This window comes from Schistocerca gregaria, chromosome 1 (assembly GCF_023897955.1).
Source record: "Schistocerca gregaria isolate iqSchGreg1 chromosome 1, iqSchGreg1.2, whole genome shotgun sequence".
Taxonomy (NCBI): domain Eukaryota; kingdom Metazoa; phylum Arthropoda; class Insecta; order Orthoptera; family Acrididae; genus Schistocerca; species Schistocerca gregaria.
Window position 1 is genome coordinate 517,496,066 of NC_064920.1, and position 26,965 is coordinate 517,523,030.

Here is a 26,965-nt window from a genome sequence, read left to right on the forward strand (position 1 = left end):
TAATCTGTCACCACACCACTGAGCTACCAAGCCACATCATATATGACCAGTTTTCTTACCATCTTATGGAGAATGTAAGAGTGTAACAAAAAGTCCCACTGAGACTTTTTGGCCTGTCAAAGGTACATGAAGATGGATTTTTGCTTTTCCCTGGTTTAGCAATGTTAGCACTGTAGCCTACTACCTTGGAGGTCATCTGGCTTCTCTTTTGAGCTCTTTCATAGGAAAAAAGTGAATGCTATATCTATTAATCACAAGACTTCATAAACTGAGTGAAGAATTTTCATTGCAAGCTGACTGGGAAATTTGTGAGTTTTGAAACAGACTCTCGGTTCATATATATGCCTTTTTCGTGTTCGTGAAAAGTCGCTGGAGCTAAACCATACTTGTTTTTGGAGATGTATATGAGGCGTAGACACATGGAAACCTTACACACTCCACAATAGGACCACAGAATGGTTCCATTCAAAAGTGATCACCATACGTTGGGACCTTTATCCCACTGGGAGACAAGATCATCAGTTCCTGTTCCATAGAATGCAGCTGGTTGTTGATGCATCCACAACTGCACCTATTCTTGGACTTCCTCATCTGGTTGAAACTGATATCCACACATGTATATCTTCAGGTCACCAAAGATGTGAAAATCACACAGTGTAAGATCTGGAGGATGTTGCAGTGTTTCCCAACCAAATCGCTGAAGCATAGACTTTGGCCGATTGGCAGTGTGAGGGTGGACATCATGCTGCAACTAGGTGATTTCATCTGATAGCATTCCAACAGCCTGAGGGGCAAACAGCAAAGCCAGCAGTGTAAACACCCCACATCTCCCCTGCCAAAGAAACCCAAAGCTGTTTACACAAGTTGTGGTAAGGTCATAATGACCTCCTCCTTTGACTGCAGGGTCCCTCTGTTCATCGAGCGTGGAACCACAATCAATGCGCAGTTCTATGATGACACTGTGCAGAAACTGTGATGCATCATGAAGTCAAAAGACCCAGGAATGCTGTTGGGCAGAATCATCTAGTATCAGGATAATGCCCAGCCTTACACTGCCAATCGGATAAAGGCTATGCTTCAGCAGTTTGGTTGGGAAACACTGCAATGTCCTCTGTGCATCCCAGATCTTTCACTGTGAGATTTTCACATCTTTGGTGACCTTAACAAAGACGCATGGATGTCAGTTTCAGTTGGATGAGGAAGTGCAAGAGTAGCTGCGGTTGCAGATCCACCAGCAACTGATCATAATCTGTGGAAAGGAATTGTTCATCTCATCTCCCAGTGCTACAAATGTCTTAACATGTGTGGTGATTGCTTTCAAATGGAACCACTACATGGTCCCATTGTGGCAGGTGTTTGATTTTCATTTGACTGCCCCTTATACATGATGCAGTTTTACTGATGTCACATGGGGCTGCAACACTAAAAGCTAAACATCCACTATCTTTGCACTATGGAAATTGAAAAAAAAAATGCAGAGTTTCATTTTCTGGGTGTCACAGTTCACAAAAAAAGATAATGGCTCCCTGAATCATTGTGTATTACAAACTGACCTGTGTTTTTGAGTTACCTATATTATCATGGCCATCATCTCAATCTACAAGTAATCGTTGTCCACTTGTTCTTAGAAACAAAAGCTGTATCAGGTCCTGATGTCCTATCAGTAGGATTTGGCTACAACCCCACTGTATTCATGTAGTGTGGGTTCTGAGAAACAAATTTTGTGTGAATTTTGACCTACACACATTAGACATCATGGCTAGTGCAAAGAAATACTCAGTGGAATATGTCTTCTGTCTTTCAAGGCGATTTCGATCTTCCTTGGGTTCAATAATGTCTGACTTCAGGAGGAAGAAGTTAGAACAAGATACTTGTTAGTGTGGGAAATCATTTGTTTGTTGAATGTATTCCACCATAGTAAAGCATATGATGAGCATTAACGTTACATAAGACAATCAGCTTTAAAGAGTAACAATGAATATGAGCTCAACAAAGTGTGGAAACAATGTTGGCAGGACTAGTACACCATTGGTTACAGAGCGCACACACGTTAATTTATACTTTTACTTGGTTTACCTCTTCTAGCATCTATTTACAGTTCTAGTGTCAATTATTTCTGAACCCTTCTATTGGTATTATTTAAGCCTCTCCCTTTGACACTTCTTAATTACTGCTTAAGAGAGTCAGAAGCACTCAGAGCAGTGCCTATTACACTGCCTAGCTGAGAACTACTTTTTTAGTTAAAACAGTCTGTTCCTTTTAGATACTTTCTATTAGTCTCTGTGCAATTCAAGAAAGATGGCAGCCAGTAATTGTTCTCTTCATGCTAGTGGGAAGGGGCACACAGGTCTACTTTCAGGCAACCACGTTCGGTCTGTAATTAACTTGTCAGACAAATGTGCAATCGTGAAAAGCTTATTTCAATATGCCACCTATGCATTTTTGATGAAAACTATTGCCAGCTTCATCAGTCACACAGGGTGCCCAGTGAACGAGTCCCTAATTTCAAAATTAAGTATCTCAAACACTAAGGTTGACAGACGAGTGCAACAAATTGTACAATTATAGTGAAAGCTATAAGAATTTTGTGCAGCAGGTGTATAGAAGTTTCAAAATAGTTCATAAATCTGATAACAGATGGTGCTGTATTCTGTGCAGCTTATACAGTATCGGCATGTATAATTAAACTTGAGTCCTCTGCAAGCAGCCTTTGCAATTGTGTCACAATATTTTCTAAATGTCTGCCATTTGTATGTAGTGCAAACAAACAACGAAATTTGCCATCACATTCTGTAGTTTTTCAACAGAAATGGATTCATATGCCACATAGATGGCCAATTAAAGCTCATCCAGCATGGTGGATGGTTCTGGTAGTGTGTCTTTCAATGTGCCCCACAAAAAGTAGCCCCTAGTCGTCAAGGTTTTGGTGTGGGTACAGGTATTTCATCCTGACTAACATTTGGCCATTGTTGGTTGCTTTCTGTTTCATTTTCTTCCGGTACTTCTCTCTCTGTAGTGACGTTCAGCAGCTCACTGAAATATTCAGCCCACCAATCTAAAATCTGTTCCTCTCCTCCTGTACAATTTCGTTCTTTATCTGTACAGTACAAGACTGAACACCTTTCTTCAGTTCCTGAACTCTCTTGTAAAATTTCCTTACTTGGCTATTACACTCCTGGAAATGGAAAAAAGAACACATTGACACCGGTGTGTCAGACCCATCATACTTGCTCCGGACACTGCGAGAGGGCTGTACAAGCAATGATCACACGCACGGTACAGCAGACACACCAGGAACCGCAGTGTTGGCCTTCGAATGGCGCTAGCTGCGCAGCATTTGTGCATCACCGCTGTCAGTGTCAGCCAGTTTGCCGTGGCATACGGAGCTCCATCGCAGTCTTTAACACTGGTAGCATGCCGCGACAGTGTGGACGTGAACCGTATGTGCAGTTGACGGACTTTGAGCGAGGGCGTATAGTGGGCATGAGGGAGGCTGGGTGGATGTACCGCCGAATTGCTCAACACGTGGGGCGTGAGGTCTCCACAGTACATCGATGTTGTCGCCAGTGGTCGGCGGAAGGTGCACGTGCCCGTCGACCTGGGACCAGACCGCAGCCATGCACGGATGCACGCCAAGACCGTAGGATCCTACGCAGTGCCGTAGGGGACCGCACCGCCACTTCCCAGCAAATTAGGGACACTGTTGCTCCTGGGGTATCGGCGAGGACCATTCGCAACCGTCTCCATGAAGATAGGCTACGGTCCCGCACACCGTTAGGCCATCTTCCGCTCACGCCCCAACATCATGCAGCCCGCCTCCAGTGGTGTCGCGACAGGCGTGAATGGAGGGACGAATGGAGACGTGTCATCTTCAGCGATGAGAGTTGCTTCTGCCTTGGTGCCAATGATGGTCGTATGCGTGTTTGGCACCGTGCAGGTGAGCGCCACAATAAGGACTGCATACGACCGAGGCACACAGGGCCAACACCCAGCATCATGATGTGAGGAGCGATCTCCTACACTGGCCGTACACCTCTGGTGATCGTCGAGGGGACACTGAATAGTGCACGGTACATCCAAACCGTCATTGAACCCATCGTTCTACCATTCCTAGACCGGCAAGGGAACTTGCTGTTCCAACAGGACAATGCACGTCCGCATGTACCCTGTGCCACCCAACGTGCTCTAGAAGGTGTAAGTCAACTACCCTGGCCAGCAAGATCTCCGGATCTGTCCCCCATTGAGCATGTTTGGGACTGGATGAAGCGTCGTCTCACGCGGTCTGCACGTCCAGCACGAACGCTGGTCCACCTGAGGCGCCAGGTGGAAATGGCATGGCAAGCCGTTCCACATGACTACATCCAGCATCTCTACGATCGTCTCCATGGGAGAATAGCAGCCTACATTGCTGCGAAAGGTGGATATACACTGTACTAGTGCCGACATTGTGCATGCTCTGTTGCCTGTGTCTATGTGCCTGTGGTTCTGTCAGTGTGATCATGTGATGTATCTGACCCCAGGAATGTGTCAATAAAGTTTCCCCTTCCTGGGACAATGAATTCACGGTGTTCTTATTTCAATTTCCAGGAGTGTATATTCTTCTAACTCCACAGTCCATTTCTTCTCTAATTCTTGTTTCTTTCTCCTACAAATTCTGTCTGTCTTTTTCCTTTTCTTCATGAATTCTTCTGTATTAGCTTGGTCAATTTTTGTCCGATTCATAAGAAGAAGGGTAAAGCAAATTGTGAAAATCACTGTAGTATCACTGTATTCAGTATTGTGCACAAAGTATGAGCCAAAGTCATTGGTATGAGACTTGCTCCACTTTTAGAAGTAGTATTTGGAGTTGGAGACAAGCAGTGTGGGTTTTAACGGGGCAGATCAACAACTTACCAGATTTTCACTATAAGGCAAAAATGGAAAAGTGTTATGATTATAAGGTGGATGTAAATCAGCTTTCTGCAGGTGTCAAACAGGCCTATGATAGTGTTAAAAGGAGAAAGTTGTATCAAACTCTAATGAAGATGGAATTTCCTTATAAGCTAATCAGACTGATATGAATCACAACCGCTCGCTCACCGATAGATCTGTACCTACAGATTGGAAAATTGCGCAGGTCGCACCAGTGTTCAAGAAGGGTAGTAGGAGTAATCCATTTAACTACAGACCTATATCATTGACGTCGGTTTGCAGTAGGGTTTTGGAGCATATACTGTATTCAAACATTATGAATCACCTCGAAGGGAACGATCTATTGACACGTAATCAACATGGCTTCAGAAAACATCGCTCTTGTGCAACGCAGCTAGCTCTTTATTCGCACGAAGTAATGGCCGCTATCGACAGGGGATCTCAAGTTGATTCCGTATTTCTAGATTTCCGGAAAGCTTTTGACACCGTTCCTCACAAGCGACTTCTAATCAAGCTGCGGAGCTATGGGGTATCGTCTCAGTTGTGCGACTGGATTCGTGATTTCCTGTCAGGAAGGTCGCAGTTCGTAGTAATAGACGGCAAATCATCGAGTAAAACTGAAGTGATATCAGGTGTTCCCCAGGGAAGCGTCCTGGGACCTCTACTGTTCCTGATCTATATAAATGACCTGGGTGACAATCTGAGCAGTTCTCTTAGGTTGTTCGCAGATGATGCTGTAATTTACCGTCTAGTAAGGTCATCCGAAGACCAGTATCAGCTGCAAAGCGATTTAGAAAAGATTGCTGTATGGTGTGTCAGGTGGCAGTTGACGCTAAATAACGAAAAGTGTGAGATGATCCACATGAGTTCCAAAAGAAATCCGTTGGAATTCGATTACTCGATAAATAGTACAATTCTCAAGGCTGTCAATTCAACTAAGTACCTGGGTGTTAAAATTACAAACAACTTCAGTTGGAAGGACCACATAGATAATATTGTCGGGAAGGCGAGCCAAAGGTTGCGTTTCATTGGCAGGACACTTAGAAGATGCAACAAGTCCACTAAAGAGACAGCTTACACTACACTCGTTCGTCCTCTGTTAGAATATTGCTGCGCGGTGTGGGATCCTTACCAGGTGGGATTGACGGAGGACATCGAGAGGGTGCAAAGAAGGGCAGCTCGTTTTGTATTATCGCGTTATAGGGGAGAGAGTGTGGCAGATATGATACACGAGTTGGGATGGAAGTCATTACAGCATAGACGTTTTTCGTCGCGGCGAGACCTTTTTACGAAATTTCAGTCACCAACTTTCTCTTCCGAATGCGAAAATATTTTGTTGAGCCCAACCTACATAGGTAGGAATGATCATCAAAATAAAATAAGAGAAATCAGAGCTCGAACAGAAAGGTTTAGGTGTTCGTTTTTCCCGCTCGCTGTTCGGGAGTGGAATAGTAGAGAGATAGTATGATTGTGGTTCGATGAACCCTCTGCCAAGCACTTAAATGTGAATTGCAGAGTAGTCATGTAGATGTAGATGTACCAGCACAAAATGCCAAGTAAAGGTAGAAGGAAAACTCTCTAAAGAAATTGTGGTCAGCCAAGAAATATGACAGGGCGATGTATTATACACACTACTCTTCAACATAGTGTTGGAGAGGGTGATATGAAAAGAGGAGACTGATAACCCAGGTGGCACTCTGTTTAAACATGTTGTTGTTGTGGTCTTCAGTCCTGAGACTGGTTTGATGCGGCACTCCATGCTAATCTATCCTGTGCAAGCTCCTTCATCTCCCAGTACCTACTGCAACCTACATCCTTCTGAATCTGCTTAGTGTATTCATCTCTTGGTCTCCCTCTACAATTTTTACCCTCCACGCTGCCCTCCAATGCTAAATTTGTGGTCCCTTGATGCCTCAGGACATGTCCTACCAACCGAACCCTTTTCTAGTTAAGTTGTGCCACAAACTTCTCTTCTCCCCAATCCTATTCAATACCTCTTCATTAGTTACATGATCTACCCACCTAATCTTCAACATTCTTCTGTAGCACCACATTTCGAAAGCTTGTATTCTGTTCTTGTCCAAACTATTTACTGTCCATGTTTCACTTACATACATGGCTACACTTCATACAAATAGTTTCAGAAACGACTTCCTGACACTTAAATCGATACTCGATGTTAACAAATTCCTCTTCTTCAGTAACGCTTTCCTTGCAATTGCCAGTCTACATTTTATATCTTCTCTACTTCGACCATGATCAGTTATTTTGCTCCCCAAATAACAAAACTCATTTACCACTTTAAGTGCCTCATTTCCTAATCTAATTCCCTCAGCATCGCCCTTAATTTGACTACATTCCGTTATCCTTTTTTTTGCTTTTGTTGATGTTCATCTTATATCCTCCTTTCAAGACACTGTCCATTCCATTCAACTGCTCTTCCAAGTCCTTTGCTGTCTCTGACAGAATTACAATGTCATCGGCGAACCTCAAAGTTTTTATTTCTTCTCCCTGTATTTTAATACCTACTCCAAATTTTTCTTTTCTTTCCTTTACTGCTTGCTCATTATACAGATTGAATAACATCGGGGAGAGGCTACAACCCTGTCTCAGTCACTTCCCAACCACTGCTTCCCTTTCATGCCCCTCGACTCTTATGACTGCCATCTGGTTTCTGTACAAATTGTAAATAGCCTTTCGCTCCGTGTATTTTACCCCTGCCACCTTTAGAATTTGAAAGAGAGTATTCCAGTCAACATTTTCAAAAGCTTTCTCTAGGTCTACAAATGCTAGAAACGTAGGTTTGTCTTTCCTTAACCTTTCTTCTCAGATAAGTCGTAGGGTCAGTATAGCCTCACGTGTTCCAACATTTCTACTGAATTCAAACTGATCTTCCCCGAGGTCAGCTTCTACCAGTTTTTCGATTCGTCTGTAAAGAATTTGTGTTAGTATTTTGCAACTGTGATTTATTAAACTGATAGTTCGTTAATTTTCACATCTGTCAACACCTGCTTTCTTTGGGATTGGAATTATTATATTCTTCTTGAAGTCGGAGGTTATTTCGCCTGTCTCATACATCTTGCTCACCAGATGGTAGAGTTTTGTCAGGACTGGCTTTCCCAAGGCTGTCAGTAGTTCTAATGGAATGTTGTCTACTCCCGGGGCCTTGTTTCGACTCAGGTCTTTCAGTGCTCTGTCAAACTCTTCACGCAGTTTCGTATCTCCCATTTTGTCTTCATCTACATCCTCTTCCATTTCCATAATATTGTCCTCAAGTACATCACCATTGTATAGACCCTCTATATACTCCTTCCGCCTTTCTGCTTTCCCCTCTTTGCTTAGAACTGGGTTTCCATCTGAGCTCTTGATTTTCATACAAGTGGCTATCTTTTCTCCAAAGGTCTCCTTAATTTTCCTGTAGGCTGTATCTATCTTACCCCTAGTGAGATAAGCCTCCACATCCTTACATTTGTCCTCTAGCCATGCCTGCTTAGCCATTTTTCACTTCCTGTCGGTCTCATTTTTGAGGTGTTTGTATTCCTTTTTGCCTGCTTCATTTACTGCATGTTTATATTTTCTTCTTTCATCAATTAAATTCAATATTTCATCTGTTACCCAAGGCTTTCTACTAGCCCTAGTGTTTTTACCTACTTGATCATCTGCTGCCTTCACTACTTCATCCGTCAAAGCTACCCATTCGTCTTCTACTGTATTTCTTTCCCCCATTCCTGTCAATTGTTCCCTTATGCTCTCCCTGAAACTCTGTACAACCTCTGGTTTAGTCAGTTTATCCAGGCCCCATCTCTTTAAATTCCCACCTTTTTGCAATTTCTTCAGTTTTAATTTACAGTTCATAACCAATAGATTGTGGTCAGAGTCCACATCTGCCCCTGTAAATGTCCTACAATTTAAAACCTGGTTCCTAAATCTCTGTCTTACCATTATATAATCTATCTGATACCTTTTAGCATCTCCAGGATTCTTCCATGTATACAACCTTCTTTTATGATTCTTGAACCAAGTGTTAACTATGATTAAGTTATGCTCTGTGCAAAATTCTACCAGACGGCTTCCTCTTTCGTTTCTTCCCCCCAATCCATATTCACCTACTATGTTTCCTTCTCTTCCTTTTCCTACTGTCGAATTCCAGTCACCCATGACTATTAAATTTTCATCTCCTTAATAATTTCTTTTATCTCATCATACATTTCATCAATTTCTTCGTCATCTGCAGAGCTAAGTGGCATATAAACTTGTACTACTGTAGTAGGCATGGGCTTTGTGTCTATTTTGGCCACAATAATGCGTTTACTATGCTGTTTGTAGTAGCTTACGTGCATTCCTATTTTTTTTATTCATTATTAAACCTACTCCTGCATTACCCCTATTTGATTTTGTATTTATAACCCTGTATTCACCTGACCAAAAGTCTTGTTCCTCTTGCCACCAAACTTCACTAATGATGTTTGTTTGCTGTCTAGAAGATTGAAAGAATTGTGAGAAGGATTTGTAGACTAGAAAAGGAGGCAAAGCAGTTGTCACTCCAAGTAAATAATACCAAAAAACAGATTCACTTTGCTTCCAGGAAAAATACTGTTGTTAATGAAAAATATATTAAGCTGAATGGAGGAAATTGTGAGAGGTGTGAGAAATTCCAACACCTGGGAGTGCTGGTTACAGGGGATAACAGTATAAGAGAAGAAATAAAAGCAAGGATTTTGGTGGGAAGTAGCTTACTGACCTCTGATTAAGATCTTTCAGTCACACAGCATGAGCAGAAAATCAAAAGTGGCTGTCTATCAGCCAGTCATTAGACCAGTAGTAATGTATGGCTCAGAAACATGGACAATTATGATAGAAGAAGAAGATTTCTTGAAAAGGTGAGAAAGGAAAATATTATAAAGATTTTTGAAGCTCTGATTGAGGCAAGGCAATGGAGAATATGGAGACACAAAGAATAGGAAGAATTGTACAGTAATAGTGGCTTCGTTACAGAAATCAGGGGTAACAGACTGAGATGGCTGGAGCATTTAGAGTGAACGTCAGAGCATATTTCTGTCAAGTAGGTCTACAGAGGGAACCCAGGTGGCAGAAGGTGCAAGGGGAGGCCCTGCAAGTGATGGCTGGAAGACGTGGAACATAATCTGAGAAAGATGGGAGTAAGAAGATGAAGGAAATGAGCAGAAGATTGTCAAGATTGGGCTGTGGTCATCAGAGGCCAAGGCCCTACATGGGCTGTAGCACCATGGAGTAAGTAAGTAAGTAAGTAAGTAAAGTGTCAGGTTTTTGGACAAATATGGAGAGCAATCCATCTCTATGCTGATGCAGTGCAGTGACTCTGGTCCTGAATTATTCTTTTATGAAAGTGAAACACCTGTTTGGTGCAATGGGGTCTGGCTCAACTTGCATGAACCACTCAGTGCCTGGTTAATCCTCCAATGCTAGCTGTGTGGCAACAAATTGTTCCAAAATTGGAAACGTGTGAGCTCAGTCTCAATATTTTCTGCGTGCTGGAACACTTCAGACCAATCTGCAGTTCTTTGGACAGATTTCCTCGGATTTTTCTGAATAATTCCAGAAACTATGGTGACATTTGCAGGAGTAACTGCAGATTGCATGGGGCCAATGTTGATTAGACCATGGGTCTTGTTGCATGTCCATTCGAATTTGCCAAGGAGCTTGCAAATGGTATTCACATTAGGTTCTTTGAAAAATACACCTTGTTTCCATAGAACTGTGTTCTAATCTGTGGTATTCCAGCACCAGAAAAACTTGTTGTTCAATGAAATACATGATTTCAACTTCTTCCTCTGGTACACTAGCCTCATTTCACATTTCAGCTGTGAAACTGATTGCTCTTAGCTGCAACACACTATTTATAGACACTACATATTTCTATTAGAGTGCCATCCATTAGCAGCTTTTTGAACAATTTCCAAACTTCTGTACAACTTCTGTATAAAATTCTTACAACTTTCACAATAAACACATCAGTTTTTGCACTCACCAGCCGATCTTAGTTTTTGGGATATTTAATTTTGAAATCAGTGACTCCTTCATTGAAACTCGACACCTATTGTGTGTCAAAGATCTTAACTGGTGAGAAGACAGGGTACCTTTATGTTAACTGCATTGAAATGAATTACTGGGTGAGTCCTTACCAAAATATCTTAACAGCCTGCGTGACTCCACAAAGTTAATGTTATGCATCTTGTGGCAAAAAAACAGTGTTTTGGACTATGAACTGCTTCAATAGGCATATCCACTGCAGTTTGCATTTGTTCCTGGCAACTGAGACTCCTTGTGGGTGCAGTATAAGAAAAACAAGAAGACTACTTCAAATGTTGCTATTGTGATTTATCACACTCAGCTGTCTGTGTATTACTGTCCTTACTGAACAGCCATCAATGGAATATGCTTCAAACTTGCCGTGATGACCTCTTTAACTCAAAATTAACAAGTTCTACAGGTGTGAAGTTTAAAAAGTATCAGGCTGTTTTAAATAATGACTGTATTGCTGATTATTAATTTATCTCTTATATTTATCTGTTGTATTCCCAAAAAAATGCTATGAAGTAAGCACAATATTAACATACATGAATTACAACTTGTATGATAACTTTATGGCCAAAGTACTTTTCAATAAAACAAAGTAACACAAGTGTGCCCAAATTGTCATGAATCGGCAAGATACTACGTAATTTTGACCTCAAAACAGTCTGTGCATAAATGCGTTAGTACTGTAAGACTACTGTGAAAGTGGCGGAATGTAGCAGTGGAGGGGGAGACATAACAAAATCCATGCAACAAATTATGCAGTGCCACAATTAAGTCAATACAATCGTATGTTCACAAAAAACTAAAAATTATCGCTGCAGAAGCAGAAAAAAACAGGCATTAAAAAGTGTGCTTTTTTGGAGTGTTTCACCTTTTGATCTGCAGTATACTGAAACGAGGTAGCAAGAAAACTTACAGGGGAGAAGTTTTCTTAAGTCTTCTGTCACAGAAGGGGTGAAAATACGTCTCCAGTGAGACCAACAGCTAACACAATCTCCCTTTTGAATCTCTTGACACATTGTGCACATTCCCACTCAATAATGCCTTATGGAATAATTTTCTTCTCTTTCCTGAAGAAGCAACCGCTCTGCTGGTTGTGATAGCTAGAAATTTTGTGTGTGTGTTTGTGTGTTATTTTATTGTGCCTGTCTATCGGCGCTTTCCTGCTTGGTAAGTCTTGGAATCTTTGTTTTTAAAATAAATTCTCTTGGACAACTCCATTTACTCCAAGGATTAGTTTCTATTTAAAAACTGGTGGTCTGTAAAAGAAATTAGTTTTTAAGCATAGTTGCATGAGTAGGACTAAAAATAGGTTCATTAATTGTAACACTTGTAATCCTTTTAATGATCCCTGTTATATAAAGTTCTTGAGGGTATACCTAGAGGACAAATTGTCCAGGGAGCAACAGATAAATACATTAGTGTTAAATTATCCAGAGTAATTTAGTTATTAAGATGTCTTATGAAATGTGTACCACAAGCTTATGTTAAAACATTTTATTTTGCACTTTTTCAAAGTACTATGTCACATGGACTTATTCTCTGGGGAAACTCAGCCGTGTTCAAAACATATTACTTCTGCAGAAAAAAGTAATCAGAGTCATTACATGTTCGCAGCATAAAGCTCATTGTAAGCCCTTGTTCTCTGAGTATAAAATAATGAATATTCATGGTCATAACATAAGAAATAATAATTTCATACATATGTCATACCATAGATTATCAAAGTCAATCAGTAGCTATGAGCTAGTGGGCCACAGATAATTTAATAAGCTGCCACAGGGGTACAAGACTTTCCAGAGTGTGAATTGAGGAAAACATTACATAAATGGCTTGTTGCCTGCCCCTCCTATGAATTAAAATAATTTTTTGACTGCAACATGGGTGTGTGTGTGTGTGTGTGTGTGTGTGTGTGTGTGTGTATGTGTGTGTGTGTGTTTACATGACAGGAGAGGAAAAGGATATGGTAAACTGTTTTGAAATTGTAGCTTAAAACAAATAGATGAATCTATGTCCAAATTTTTTTTTTATTATAAAGAGCATATAAAAATTATTTACATCTAGTGATGTAGTCATATTTACAAAATAGAAGCTACAGATTGCGAATCACTGGCAATAGAAGGCCACTAAGCCAATGCTTTAGGTATGTTTTGTCTTGTATTTAAAAGTTCATACATTTAACTAACACATAAGTGAACTTCATTTACACAGCATTTTCACAATGAACCTGATAAAATTTTCATTTCACTGTAGTACTGTTAAACAGACAAATGTGTTATAGGTTTCTAATTAAGGTTCAGTTGCATGCAACTTGAAATTTTTACTGCAAATATCCTGTAGAACAAGTTCAAATGCAGAGCTTTCCTTATCTGATGAAACCCCTGCTCTGCCTCTGGTCCAAATTGTTTTTTTCATTGGCTCTCGTCAAGAATGTGTTTGTCTTCGTTCTCCTTTTCTCTTCATTTGCCTGTTGTAAAAATGTACATTTTTAATACAGATATGTGATAGGTAACAAATAAAGTGTAGAGAGCAATAATATTGGCCAGTAACAGAAAATGCTGATGCTGAGAGCAGCAAGAATATGTAATTGAGCTTTTGAAGTAATACTGTCAACATACCATAGTGCTTTTCAAACTGCTAAATTATCATCAAACCAACCTTGGTTTCTGAATATAAATGGATGCTTATATGTTAGTGCTAGCATTGTGCCAGTTTTTGTTGTTTATAAGTATGGGCATATGCAGTCTAAATATTTAGGGGAGATATGAGTGATAATAAAGTTTATTGTCCAAATTAATTATCAAAAACTCACCAGTCACGCTTTCTCAAACACATTAAGAATGTTTAGCAAACAAACTGAAACAATCTACAGGCTGGAACTTTTTTGGATCTTTGCAGGAATGTTTGGCTGCATCATGAGCACAAGCCTTTGCATTTTTGATATCTTGCTGAATTTTAGTACTTTGTTTTAAAGGGTTGTGGCGTCGATCCACAGATCGATATGCCAGAACATCATATATGTATTATGTCTTCAAGTTGACCTTTGTTTGGTATACTTCCAAAACCTCAGTTCCTGCCTAGTCTTTGGCCTGTATGTTTGTCGTGTAATAAAAGTATTGATGATTAGAAGAGAGAACTGTGGTCATTACCTTACCACCTTGATATCTCCTTCAGTGGTAACCCTGAAGTTCGAATAATCCGTCAAACTGAGTACAAAATGACTACCCCATTGGCTTCCACATTGCACATGGACTTTGTCCCCTACACAATGGCCTTCTACAACATGCCGCCACTGCCTGGTTTTCACCAGCAACAGCAACTAAATTCAAGCACGCCAGCTGTAGCCGGTGGCCAATGTGAATTCCCGCAGTCCTATAGCCTCGAGAACCCAGGGACCTCGTCAGGTGCAGTGGTTTTGAACATGATGGTCTCTGACTCCGGCTTTGTTAGCCCCGAAGTGCTTCAGTTTTTGTCGCACAGCAGTACAAGAAACCACTACACACTGATACTGAACTTTAATGCAAGTACTGTAAATAGTGGGGAGCATAGTTTTCATAATGTGCCACAACAGGATGCCTTTTTGAGTGTGCAAGCTCTGCGTGTGTATCCCTCCGCACTGGTTGCACACTATGTGAATGACATTCGCCAGCCTGTTACTCCAAGTGTTCATCAGTGCAGTAATTTGAGGCTGTCAGGTTCCACCAAGCTCATCGGTGACTCTGTGATGGACCAATTGCATAATAACCTGTCGCACCTGCTGTGCCCATTTTGACCTTCTGCCGCAACAACCGGTCCCGCTTCGCTCCACACCGGGCTTCCTGCAAATGGATTTCGCTTCCCCTCCAGCTACTATGAACACAGCCGGCACGTCTGCTTCTTCTCTACCACCCTCACGACACAGACTTTGACTTGCCTTCTCCTGCATCCGCGAGCGGCTGCCCGCATTCTTCGACTACCAGTTCGTCGAATCTACTGGCATTCAAACCTGCCCACCCGGAATTCTGGTTCCACCTGCTCGAGCAAACTTTCAGTGTCTGTGCACTTGATGACAATACCCGTTTCACAAGCCTCATGAACCACCTCCACGACCGTGCTGACTTAATTTATGACCTGGTTAAGTCATCTCCTCCGAACGAGAAGTACGCTACAGCTAAACAAGCAATACTGGAATGTGTCTCCAAGACAAGAAGAGAAAATATTTGACAGCTCGTCTATGAAGAACGCCTCGGCAACAGATCTCCGTCCCAGCTGTGGCGATGCCTTCGAATTCTCGTCGGTGAATGCGACACGCCAGACGCTACGCTCACCAAGATTTGGATGAAAAAGCTGCCTCTGTCTGTCCAAACGGCCATCTCCGCCTACGAAGATAGACCAAATAGAGAACGCTTGCGCGCCGCCGGCCAACCGAGCTTACTCCGTCCTACTACATGGATACCTTGCCGAGCAGTTCGGCAGCTACGCCATTTTCCAACCACAATCAGGGCCCCAACATTGACGCCCCACTAAAGCTAAGCCTGCCAAGCTCGCTGCACTATGGCACCTTCACGTCTGCACAACCACAGCACATCTGACTCCGCGGAAGATTCTGGGCCGCCACCGCCGTCTGACCACTCGCAGGAGCATAAATACTGTTTCTTCCATGCAAAATTCGGGGAACAAGCACACAATTGTAAACCGCCATGCTCCTAACCAAACTTCAACCACAAGTAGGCAGCGGCGCCATCTCCTGTGACGTAACCAACAGGTGCCGTCCCATGCTCCATTCTGTGTCCAACACTAAAGGTTTGAATGGATGAGTCTATGTCCGTGACTTGAACTCTGGCATAAACTTTCTCATTGACACAGGCGCAGATGTTTGCCTACTTCCATCTCGTCTTGCTACCAAAAAGATCCGACTACACAAAACTCTCCTACGTGCTGTAAACTCATCTAGTTTGTCTTGCTTAGGTTCTACTTCACATGCAGTGTCCCTCTAGCCTGAGTGCAACCTGAAGTGGTCCTTCCAGGCTGACATCGATGATCCTATTGTGGGCATTGACTTTTTATGACACAACAAACTGTGGCCTGACCTCGTCAAGAATACAGTGTTCTCCACCCTCCTCAGGAACACATCCCCTGTGCTTCGTCAAGTGTCAATAGTACTGCTAAACAGGTCCACCTCACTAGGAAATGTAATAACCCCTCCTCTGAGCTCTTGTCATGGACAAATTAGTGGCTCACGGAGTGTGTTGAGTCTACACGCTTGCGCTTGGAACAACTTGAGCTATGCCGTTGCCTCAAAAATCAAACCTGTTTTGGATTTGCCACGCCCTCACTTGTTTAAGGAGCTGCGCAGGTTCATCAGAACAGTTAACTACTATAGGAAGCACTTGCCTGCCGCAGCCGGAGTTTCAGGTTCCCCTAACAGACGCCCTTGCTGGCAAAAATACGACCGGTATCCGCCCGGTCCCCTGCCATGGAACAAGCTTTTGACAAACTGAAGCACCTACTAGCAAACACAGTGACTGTTGCCCACCCGCATCCAGACGCTACATTTTTTATTACCGCGGATGCCAGTGATACCACAGTAGGTGCTGTCCTCAGCCAAACTGTCAGAGATACTACCTCTCCTTTGCAGTTCTTTTCTAAGAAGCTCAACGGCGCTCAAAAAAAAAGTACTCAGCCTTCGGTAGGGAACTCTTGGCAGTATACGAGGCTGTGAAACACTTCCGCGCCGCGGTTGAAGGTAGGGACTTCTACATTTTAACTGACCATAACCTTTGGTTGCTGCTGTAAAGAACCCCCCAACTGACCCTCACCTAGACGCTTCCATCATTTGGACTTTATATTGTAATTTACCTCTGACATACAATACATCAAGGGTGTAGATTATGTGGTAGCAAATTTTTTGTCTTGTGTCGGCGCTCTCTCAACTCTGATAGACCTCTCTAACTTGCCTCAGCTGCAGTCTGCCGACACGGACACTATTGACCTTATTTCCGATCACAGCCCGTCACTCAAACCAGTGCGATCCACCTTTCCCGGTATCATAGGCGAGGTTTGGTGTGACAAATCAACTGGTACACTGCATCCCTTCATACCCAAACCTCTACAAAAACAAGTGTTCGACAAATTGCACAACCTGGCTCATCCAGGTGTGAGAGCCTCTACCAGACTTATTTCAAAGTGCTTCATCTGGCACGACATGCATTGCGACTGCCAAGCCTGGGCCTGTGCCTGCATTTTGTGCTAACAAAGTAAAGTTTTGCAGCGCACATCATCCCCACTAGGCAACTTCACCGCTCCTTCCAGTCACTTCCAGCACATTCACATCGCCTTGGTGGGCCCCCTCACCCCCTCCGAGGGTTACAGATATGTGCTATCTATTATAGACAGAACCTCTCGGTGGGTGGAAGCTGCCCCACCACCCAATATTACGTCCGAATCAGTGGCACGATCCTTCATAGACACTTGGATTTCACGCTTTGGCTGCCCTGTTTATTTGACGACCGACCAAGGCCGTCAATTTGAGCTGCCTTGTTTTCTGAACTATGTAGGCTGTGCGGCATCAAGAAAATTCATTCAACAGCATACCATCCCCAAAGCAACAGCCTTGTGGAATGCTGGCCATTCGTCTAGGTTTGTGGACCACTTTCAAGGAAGACCTTAAAGGCTCAGTGGCAGAGTTCGTCTACAGCCAGTCCCATACACTGCCAGGCGAACTTGTTGCTCCTACACCAGTCGCCAAACTGTCCGAACTGCTGTCCTTGGTAGAATGGGTGAGGTTACACTGTAACAAGCTTCAACCCCCTCTCCCTTCCAGCCACCCAGCCACTCTCCACCACACACATATGTTCCCAAGGCGCTCGACTCTTGCGTATTTGTGTTCCTTCGCGACAACACTGTAAAAGCCCCATTACAGCCCCCTTACACAGGCCCATACAGAGTTTTCAAACGAACCAGTAACACAATGGACATTGTAATTAAGGGCTCAGTAACTACTGTCTCCCTCAATGGAGTTAAACCTGCTCACATCAAGTTTCCCCCCCCCCCCCCTCACCCACCGTTGAAGAGACCATGCTCTCTGGCCACCCTCGGCCTTCTTCCTCTGCTCATGATTCGAGTAAATTCATGCCTACACGAGCCGCGTCAACGAGCCCTCACTCATTCCGGGGTTTTCCACCTCCCGGTTCCCATAGCAGAGGCCCCAGCTCCCAGGCCTCTAATATAACAGTTCCATCTTCGTGCGACAGCACACCGTGCCGCTCTTCTAACTGGTGCAGCCCGCAGGTTCCTGCCACGCCCACTCAGACCTCACCCCTCTACTCGCAGCACACCGCCTTCACCGTGCTACGGTTTCCTCACCCCACTGGCTCATAATACCTCTCCGTTAGCAGGCGCCACTTACGAGCTATCCACCCACTTTCATCCTAATGACATTTGTGGCTTATCTGTTTGTTAGTGGTGATACCACATTAGTGCTGCTTGTGTGTGATGATTCGTGTGACATGTTAGCTGGTGTGTCACAATGTGTAGTGAAGCATTTCAAAATCTCTCAAAGTGCTACATGTGGCAACCTACGTGCTCACGTTAGGCCAAGTGGAAAGGTGATCATTAGCTTCCCTGCCGACGACATGCTTCCACACCAGCACTTCCGCACCGGTCGCCTACTATGACCGCTGACGTTGCTTCAAGACTTCAGCATCAGCATTCCAGTATTTGCTCTCCACACTCTCTTCCCACACAGCCCATGCCATTAGATGTGGAGGAACTCACTGTAACCCACTTAAACTCTCGCCAACCCCCCCCCCCCCCCCACCTTCGGGTATGTACTCCATACTGCAGGTGGGGGGGGGGGGGGGGCTATGTGGTGTCAATCCATGGATCGACCAGAACATCATATGTGAATTATGTCTTCGAGTTGATCTTTGTTTTGTATATTTCTGGCACCTCAGTTCCTGCCTAGTCTTCGACCTGTACGTTTGTCGTGTAGTAAAAGTATTGATGATTAGAAGAGACAACCATGGTCATTACCTTACCACCTTCATTTCTCCTTCAGGGTTCTTCAAAAAATATGTGCATAAATGAGCAAAACTTCCATTAACAATAGCAAGCACAAATTGTGAAGTGAGAACAAATTGTAGTTACGCATCATATTTTCACAGAAACTATGGAGGGTGCAGTTTTTTTGCAGTATATGTTTTAAGCATGCAGTAACCAATGTGTTCAGTACTTTGAATTATGACATGAGGCCAGATTCATCTTGCTTAAGATGTAATTCAGCACATCTTATGTCACTAATAAGTTTCATCACTTCTTCCTAATGAGAATCTAATGATATCGTACAATAATAAAAATTTACATTGGAGACATTCTGTTTAATAGGTAAATCCAATTAATCGTTTATAAACATGGATAGAAGAAGAAACTGGAATCAATAAGGAAAACATAGGGATCAAGTATTAGTCAGAATTCAAAAGAGGTCTGGAAGATTTGAGATCTAAAGCAGAAGTGATAGATAACATCCCATCAGGCTTCCAAAAATTGTTGGGGGAAATGGCAGTCAAACAAACTTTGAAGTTGATAATGGAAACAAAACACATATGATTTGTCAACTAGAAAAAAACACTTGACAGTGTGAAATGGTGTAAGATGTTTATGTCTATACATTACCTTCTTTTCTGTTGGAAGTAACTATAAGAGAGCTCTGAGTTTCTCAGTGCCTATATCAACTCCATTAAGATTCATTATAGCTTCTATGACTAGTTTTCCTCTTGATGTGAACTGTTTTAGATAAATGTTCTCTGCCAGATCACTCTTGGTTTCCAGTAAATTAATCTTCTGATTTACTGGAGATGGAAGTGTTAATGGAGAAGACTCAGCATGTTTCACATGAGACTTATTCTGACAGAACAGTGCTTCCATTTGTTTGAAATCAACTGTCAGATTTGAAGTTTCGTGCAGCTTTTCAGCGGCAGATAATCAAAATTATTTAGTGTATTCATAGAATGTGCATTTGCTTGTGTGTTCAGACTTTATTACGTATATAAGAAGTAGGTTATTCCTTATTCATCTTGCTTACCTATGACAGAGATTGGAATCTGTATCCACTGTAGAGTCTTCAACTCCCACTTAGACAACAGTGGTGTGTTACACTTGCCTTTTTCTAGTGTCCACAAACTTACAGAATTCATTAAATCTGATGGAAGTGAATGCATTGTTGGCCATGTAAAATGACCCGATGAGATATTGTGTGACACTTGCATTTCAAAAGTGGTATTGTTAGGAATTGGAACAGATGGAGGGACTTGGTTTTCTTGTTCAGAACTAGAACCTGCAGGTGACAAAGGTGATGGAATACCCAAAGTTGATAGAATGTCAGGTGATACCTCCAGAGGAAGAACAAGAGGTGGTAGTGGGGGTAGAGGGAGTTGATGTGTTGGTAAAGACACTGCATATTTTGGTGGTCATAATTGGTGCTGTGTATCATGATGACTGAGTTGCTTTATTTCTCTGTCATCTTCCACTTCAGCCTTGGTAGACACCATGCATGACTCACAGATATCATGAGATTGTCGCACATCCATACTACAACAGTTCTCAATACATTTTTAAAATTTTTATTGAGTGTGTTCATGTTTTTTTGTAGACTGAGAATACAGGCAATGTAGCTTCATATGAAAGTGCACCAAGAGCTTTCCAGATATTGTCCCTGAAATCATATAAAATTCCTTATTACTGTGCTGTAAGAATGTGCTAGTATACTGTTTGTATACTTCAGTTTGCTGCAAAAGTTCTTAGACATTTGCATACATATTAATATTTAGTATACAGTAACCATCACACAAAGATATTCATTTGTGAAATATAAGGTGTGCTAACTTATGCATTTGGATTTGTCAGATCTAGCTGTGCAAGATTTCGGGGCATGGAGATGAACCAGACAGCTTGTGGCGTATCTGCTGTCTGTTGGAAGGTAGAAAAAAATAATTTATTGTCATTCTCTTTGTTGTGTAAATAAATGCTACCTTGTTATAATGAAATGGACAGACACAGAGGAAAGATATTGTAATTTATCAGTAGCACTGAGTAGGATGCGTTGCATTCATGTTAACAAGAACACTAACATTTACCTTTTTGAGTATAGTTTCAAACAACTGATGAGGTGTTGGCTGCTTTGTTAATTCTAATTCCATCTAATCTCTGTGCTGATGACTAGTGAATGCTGAAACTTGGACCTGTAGTTCTTTATCATGAATTGCACGTAGCAAACTCATTAATGGTCCAAGTCCAAAACCTAAGAATATACATCATATTTGTTTTAAATTAAACATTTTCTGTTTTGAAGCTATTAATAAGCTGTAAAACATCAATTTTTCTTACAAAAGTTTCACATTATTTTAAAGTACCACATTTCCACTATACATCAAAGACAACTAACTATATGTATGACTGAATAACTACTTACGAAGGAATTTATTCCTGGTGCATACACATCTCTGGAGATCACTGCAGCCCAGAATGAGGCAGTTGGTGAAAGAAAGAAGTCTTGTTTTGTATGTGACATTTTCTGTATTACGAAGTTCATACATTATTAAATCACACCCATAGAGCTGAGCACGAGTGACCTATGCGTGGAAGAATAAATTAGCTTCAGCCATGAATCATTGCATTTATTAAGTAGCATCAAAACTATTGTTACCTAATAAGTTACTCCATTTGCTCTAAAAATGACCTCATTGTAATGAATAGAGGTCATGTCATTTATGATTGACTTACTTTCTAATTTTGTGTTTAACAATTGCCTACAGGGAGGAATAAAATTATTTACCTTCAAGTGCTGGACAGCATCAAGAGCCATTAAACACCCTTTGGAAGAGTATGTGCACAAAGCACACAGAAGTTCTAAAACTAGGATCTTCACTGTGATGTTTTGAGAGTTCACTGTAAAAATTGAAAGAAGCCACATTTGAAACCATTTTCAAATCACACAGTACAAATGACTGAAAGGTAATTACTGGTAAGATGAGTCAAATTGCAAACAGTTCCACCTGAAGTCAACATCTGCTCCCAGTGCTGTATGATTCTGTAATTGTGACTACTTTGTAGCAAAACCATGTTCATTTATTTGGACAGCAGTTGTGGAATTGAAGATACCAGTATTGTAGCACCTCTCAACAGGAGTTTCACTCACAAGTAGCAATAAACTCTTAACACTGTTTAGGGTATATAGTATAACAGTGTTGACTAGCAACTGCACACTACTGATGTGTAGGAACAAGAAAATTTCCTGTAAATGACAACATGACATGTATGTAATTGGAGGTGTTTGCCAACATAACCCGAAATATGTGGTGTGTGTTTTTTATATTATATATATTTTTAAATACAAAATGTGTTATTTTCCCCATCTCCATATCAATAATGTTCTGCATCTAAAAGCAGTAGCTTACTAATATTGTTAACTAATGGTTATTTAATGTTAAAATGGATTTTACCTTTTTGTCCCCAAGGCCGAGGAACAAGTAACCATAAAATATTTGCCATACAAGTACTACACTGATGTCCTAGATGTGACACCAGGCATTAACAGTTTACCTGTTGATGTCATATTCCCCATGTCTTTTGTGGAACAAATTATAGCAAAGAAAATGTGTTCTCGATGGATCTTTAATGCAATAAGTCAATTAAACTGCATATTTCGATAATACCAAGAACAAATATGAAGTTAAGCAAATACAACAGTTAAGATTCTCAAACGTGGAAATTGACATTGCACCTAGGGCCCATTTGGTTTCCTTCTAAAAGCCCGTCAGACCTCGGCATGTATCACAGATCAGACTGACACAACTGATTTTATTTTTAAAAATAGCAAACTTGTATTGGGGAAGTACTTAGATAAACATCCTCAGTGTTCGGTTGTACTACTGGAAACATTTGCGTGGTGTCACTTATCTCGTGTTGTGACTGGCTGATACCATTTACCATTTATTACCAAGTCTGTGTCATTCACCATCATAGCTAATTACAAAATTGATATATTAGAAGACAAATAATATGTATGATCACAAAAACTTTCAACAGATAAAGCATTTTACTATAGATATATTCCATCCATCATTGACATTTTTAGTTCTCTGATAGATTTCCTAGTTTTGGAGAAAGTCCAGTAAATCCTGTCACTTCCTCCGCAGTCCAAAAATTCTTCGACATAATTTTAATTCTTTTGAAATCTTATTCTTCAGCCTGTCCAGTGGCAGGACCTACACTAATGGGTAGTGACGTGAACATTCTCAGGGCAATTGGTGGAAACGTGAGTCTTGTTTCATACAGTTGACATGTTGGTACATTTATGTTCTCTCTTTCTGAGTGTTGTGGTCGTGTATCCCCTGCCTCTTGCTAAAGAAATGTAGATTTTGCTTAACATGAAGGACCACAAAATACACAATGGTTATAAATAGCCGGTATTCCTAGTTTTGTAAGTAACAGCCTGCAGTGCAACTGTCTTCCACTAGATGCTATTATCTTTATTGCATTTTGTTTGGAGTAATAGCACTTTCTCGCAACCTATAGAGTGAAGCATATTAACAGTCTATAGCCGATATGGCTGTGAAATAATGAATAATACAGTATTAGCTTGTACTGATAAGTTGTCACATGCTTCAGTTTTCTCAGGAGGTATTTGACTCATGATAGTTCGTCACACACATGTCCAGTGTGTTCTTCCAAGTGAGATTGCTGTCCATCATGAACCCCAGAAGTTTCACAGCTCCTACATAGTTTAAGTATATTTTGTCACTGAGGCTACATACAAGTTTTTACACTTTCTCTTCATTGATTTCCATTTTGTTTGTAGCAAACCATGCCTTTGTCACATCAAACAAAGCATCTCCTCCTCCTCCTCCTCCTCCTCCTCCTCCTCCTCCTCCTCCTTCTTCTTGAGCCTTGCTGCCACTGATGCATTTCGAGTGTACAAAGTTGTAATTTGCAGATTACACAAACTGTCCATGAGAGCTTAAATCATTTACAAAAAATGGTAACTGCTAGGAGTCCTTTACCAATCCCTCTGGCACTCTGTATTCCATGTTCTGTTCACATGATAGAGCTTCTTGGAGAGATAAAATGTGCCTTCTGTTTTCCATTTGGGATCTGTATGTTGCCAGAATTGTGCCTCCAATTCTGTACTGACTAAGCTTCTTTAAAAGGGCGTTATGAGGAATACAGTTAAATGCCTTGCTAAGGTCTCAGGTGTCAGTGCTAAAAATACTTGTTCCTCAAAATCCTGCTTTGCCCTGTTTATCAGGTGTAGTGCTCCTGCTGTTGTTGATTTGCCTTGGAGACTATGATGTGCATATGAACCGAGTACTTTAATTTCAAAATAATGCAAGCTTCAGTCTTTCATTGCAGCCTCAACAGCTTTAGCACAGATTGTGATTATTGAGATTGGTCTGAAGTTTGCCATCATGCCTGGCTCACCCTTTTTCCTATACTGGCATTGCCTGTCTACTTTTCAGATAGTCCAGAAGTACACCAGCAAAGAGAGGCTTATTAATTTCCACAGTAAATGGTTCAGCAATTTCATGGATAATTTTCTCGAGGACATTAGAGGCCTTCCCATATATATCCTGTCTAAGGAAACGGTTATAAGATTTTACGTTTTTTTCTGTTTTGTAGTCCCCTCCAGTTCCTTATGGTGCACCTTTTATCATTTGTTACACCAGATGCAGGGGCTGTATCTACGTCTGGAATTGCACTTCACCAGCTGCAGGGTTTATATGGGCTTGCAATTATAGTGTTTCCCACAATTCCAATAAAATAATTGTTAAACTCATCGGGACTACACAAGCTTAAGAAGCAAATCACGAAGGAGCCATGTTCATTTACATGTTTGTGAAGCTAAAGCACCATATTGGAGTGTATTCGTACTCTTATGTACCACAATGATATATAGTTTGACCAGTTCACGGCTTCGACTAAAAATAACAACGAAATTGGCCAAACAAGTACTACTGAAACGATTTTTCCGTGCAAGAATAAATGGACAAGCAAACAAGGAGAGAGCTTTATGACTGTACGGAAACGTGGCAGTCCCGTGACGTGCAATAGCATATCTGCGTATACTTCAAGCTCTGCAAAATACAGCGTGATAAATAAAATATTTCTCCACCGATGCAGTACTGTTTTCATTCTCGAAGCATGCTGTCGTAATGGAATTCAGCTTAAAATACTGGCGTAAACTCTTCAACGAGATAATAAAATTACATCTGAGAACCGTATTCAGTGTCAAATTTATTAACAGATGTCCGACACCTGCACATCGTACTAGTAGCGATTGTGACTATGGAGTTTGACTGAACAATATAATATATGATACGAGTTTTACCCAAATAAATCAGAAAAATATAAATCATTCCTCTACAGGCCACGAAGGCATCAGCCTCGATCGCCAAAGAAGCACAGCGATCAACAATGGCGTACTGCTCCAACGCTAAAACGTAAGATAAAATTACTTTCTTGTAATGCTAAAAAGACTACAGAACTTACAGAGGAAAGATGTAAAGATGCACTATTATGTCACCGAATCTCTTACCTTCCCGAAGTTGGCCTACGTAATTCACGATTGCAACAAATGTACGATGGCATCTTACTATATATTTCATTGCATAGACTTACAAAGATTGGGACCCTGGTGCCACGAATTCTCTCAAAATGCTATATTCTGCTCCATCCATACCATTAAAATATCTCGAATAAGAATGTACCAGTGATTGACAGACAACCTATTTTATGGGGCAAAAGAATACTGTGGATTGAACTCTGCCGATATGAGGCCTGTTCACTGATTAATATATCTTGCTGTGTATCCTACTCACTGATATTTCTTGACTATGTACGATGCTTTAGGAATGACTGTAATTGGTAACTGCTTACATAGTAACTACATTTATTCTGTCTCATTTCATATGGGCAATAGTCTTCACAGATTCTTGATGCCATACCTCCCTCGATATGCGTACGGCAATTGTATTATCTTGAAATGAGTAATGCGCGAGAGTTCGTGGAGAGAACGAAAATCTCTGGCAGGCTTATGTGTAAATTATTCTGTCAGAATTGCCTTCGAATATGCCAATCTTTATGTAGTATGACACCTCAGTATTTAGCCGTTTCTGTCACTATATATATTCGAGACCATTGTGACTGCATTACGAAATCCCACTTAACTGGAGGACAACGACACTGTATAATGGTATAACGTTAATACAAGCATTACCAAGAGACTTAGAGAAACCTCAGAACTGACATGTTCCCTGCATCCCTAAAACATTTCTAACGGAGGAAGAATTATACAGTGTGGCTGAGTACTTGAGCAAAAGTGAGTGAGAAATGTTATGTGCTACCACGTTAAGAGAAACCAGAATTACAAATTAGTATTCAGAACTACTCATGCGTTAGAACTACTCATGTGCTATATAAGATTCACAAAAATGTATTTTTTAACTGTGGTATATGTACACTCCTGGAAATTGAAATAAGAACACCGTGAATTCATTGTCCCAGGAAGGGTAAACTTTATTGACACATTCCTGGGGTCAGATACATCACATGATCACACTGACAGAACCACAGGCACATAGACTCAGGCAACAGAGCATGCACAATATCGGCACTAGTACAGTGTATATCCACCTTTTGCAGCAATGCAGGCTGCTATTCTCCCATGAAGACGATCGTAGAGATGCTGGATGTAGTCATGTGGAACGGCTTGCCATGCCATTTCCACCTGGCACCTCAGTTGGACCAGCGTTCGTGCTGGACGTGCAGACCGCGTGAGACGACGCTTCATCCAATTCCAAACATGCTCAATGGGGGACAGATCCGGAGATCTTGCTGGCTAGGGTAGTTGACTTACACCTTCTAGAGCACGTTAGGTGGCACGGGATACATGCGGACTTGCATTGTCCTGTTGGAACAGCAAGTTCCCTTGCCGGTCTAGGAATGGTAGAACGATGGGTTCGAT

At 41.5% G+C, this 26,965-nt stretch overlaps 1 long non-coding RNA gene across 2 annotated transcripts in view; it reads left to right on the plus strand.

Annotated features, from left to right (window-relative positions):
* Nucleotides 1-26,965, plus strand: part of LOC126354591 (uncharacterized) — a 51,570-nt gene that overhangs the window by 3,525 nt on the left and 21,080 nt on the right. Inside the window, exons 2-3 of one of the 2 annotated variants that reach the window (XR_007565359.1) lie at nt 20,851-20,923; nt 21,759-21,957. This is a non-coding gene — a long non-coding RNA (uncharacterized LOC126354591). Of the gene's footprint in view, nt 1-20,850; nt 20,924-21,758; nt 22,299-26,965 lie in introns of those variants that run through there. The other variant, XR_007565357.1, reaches the window with a different exon arrangement.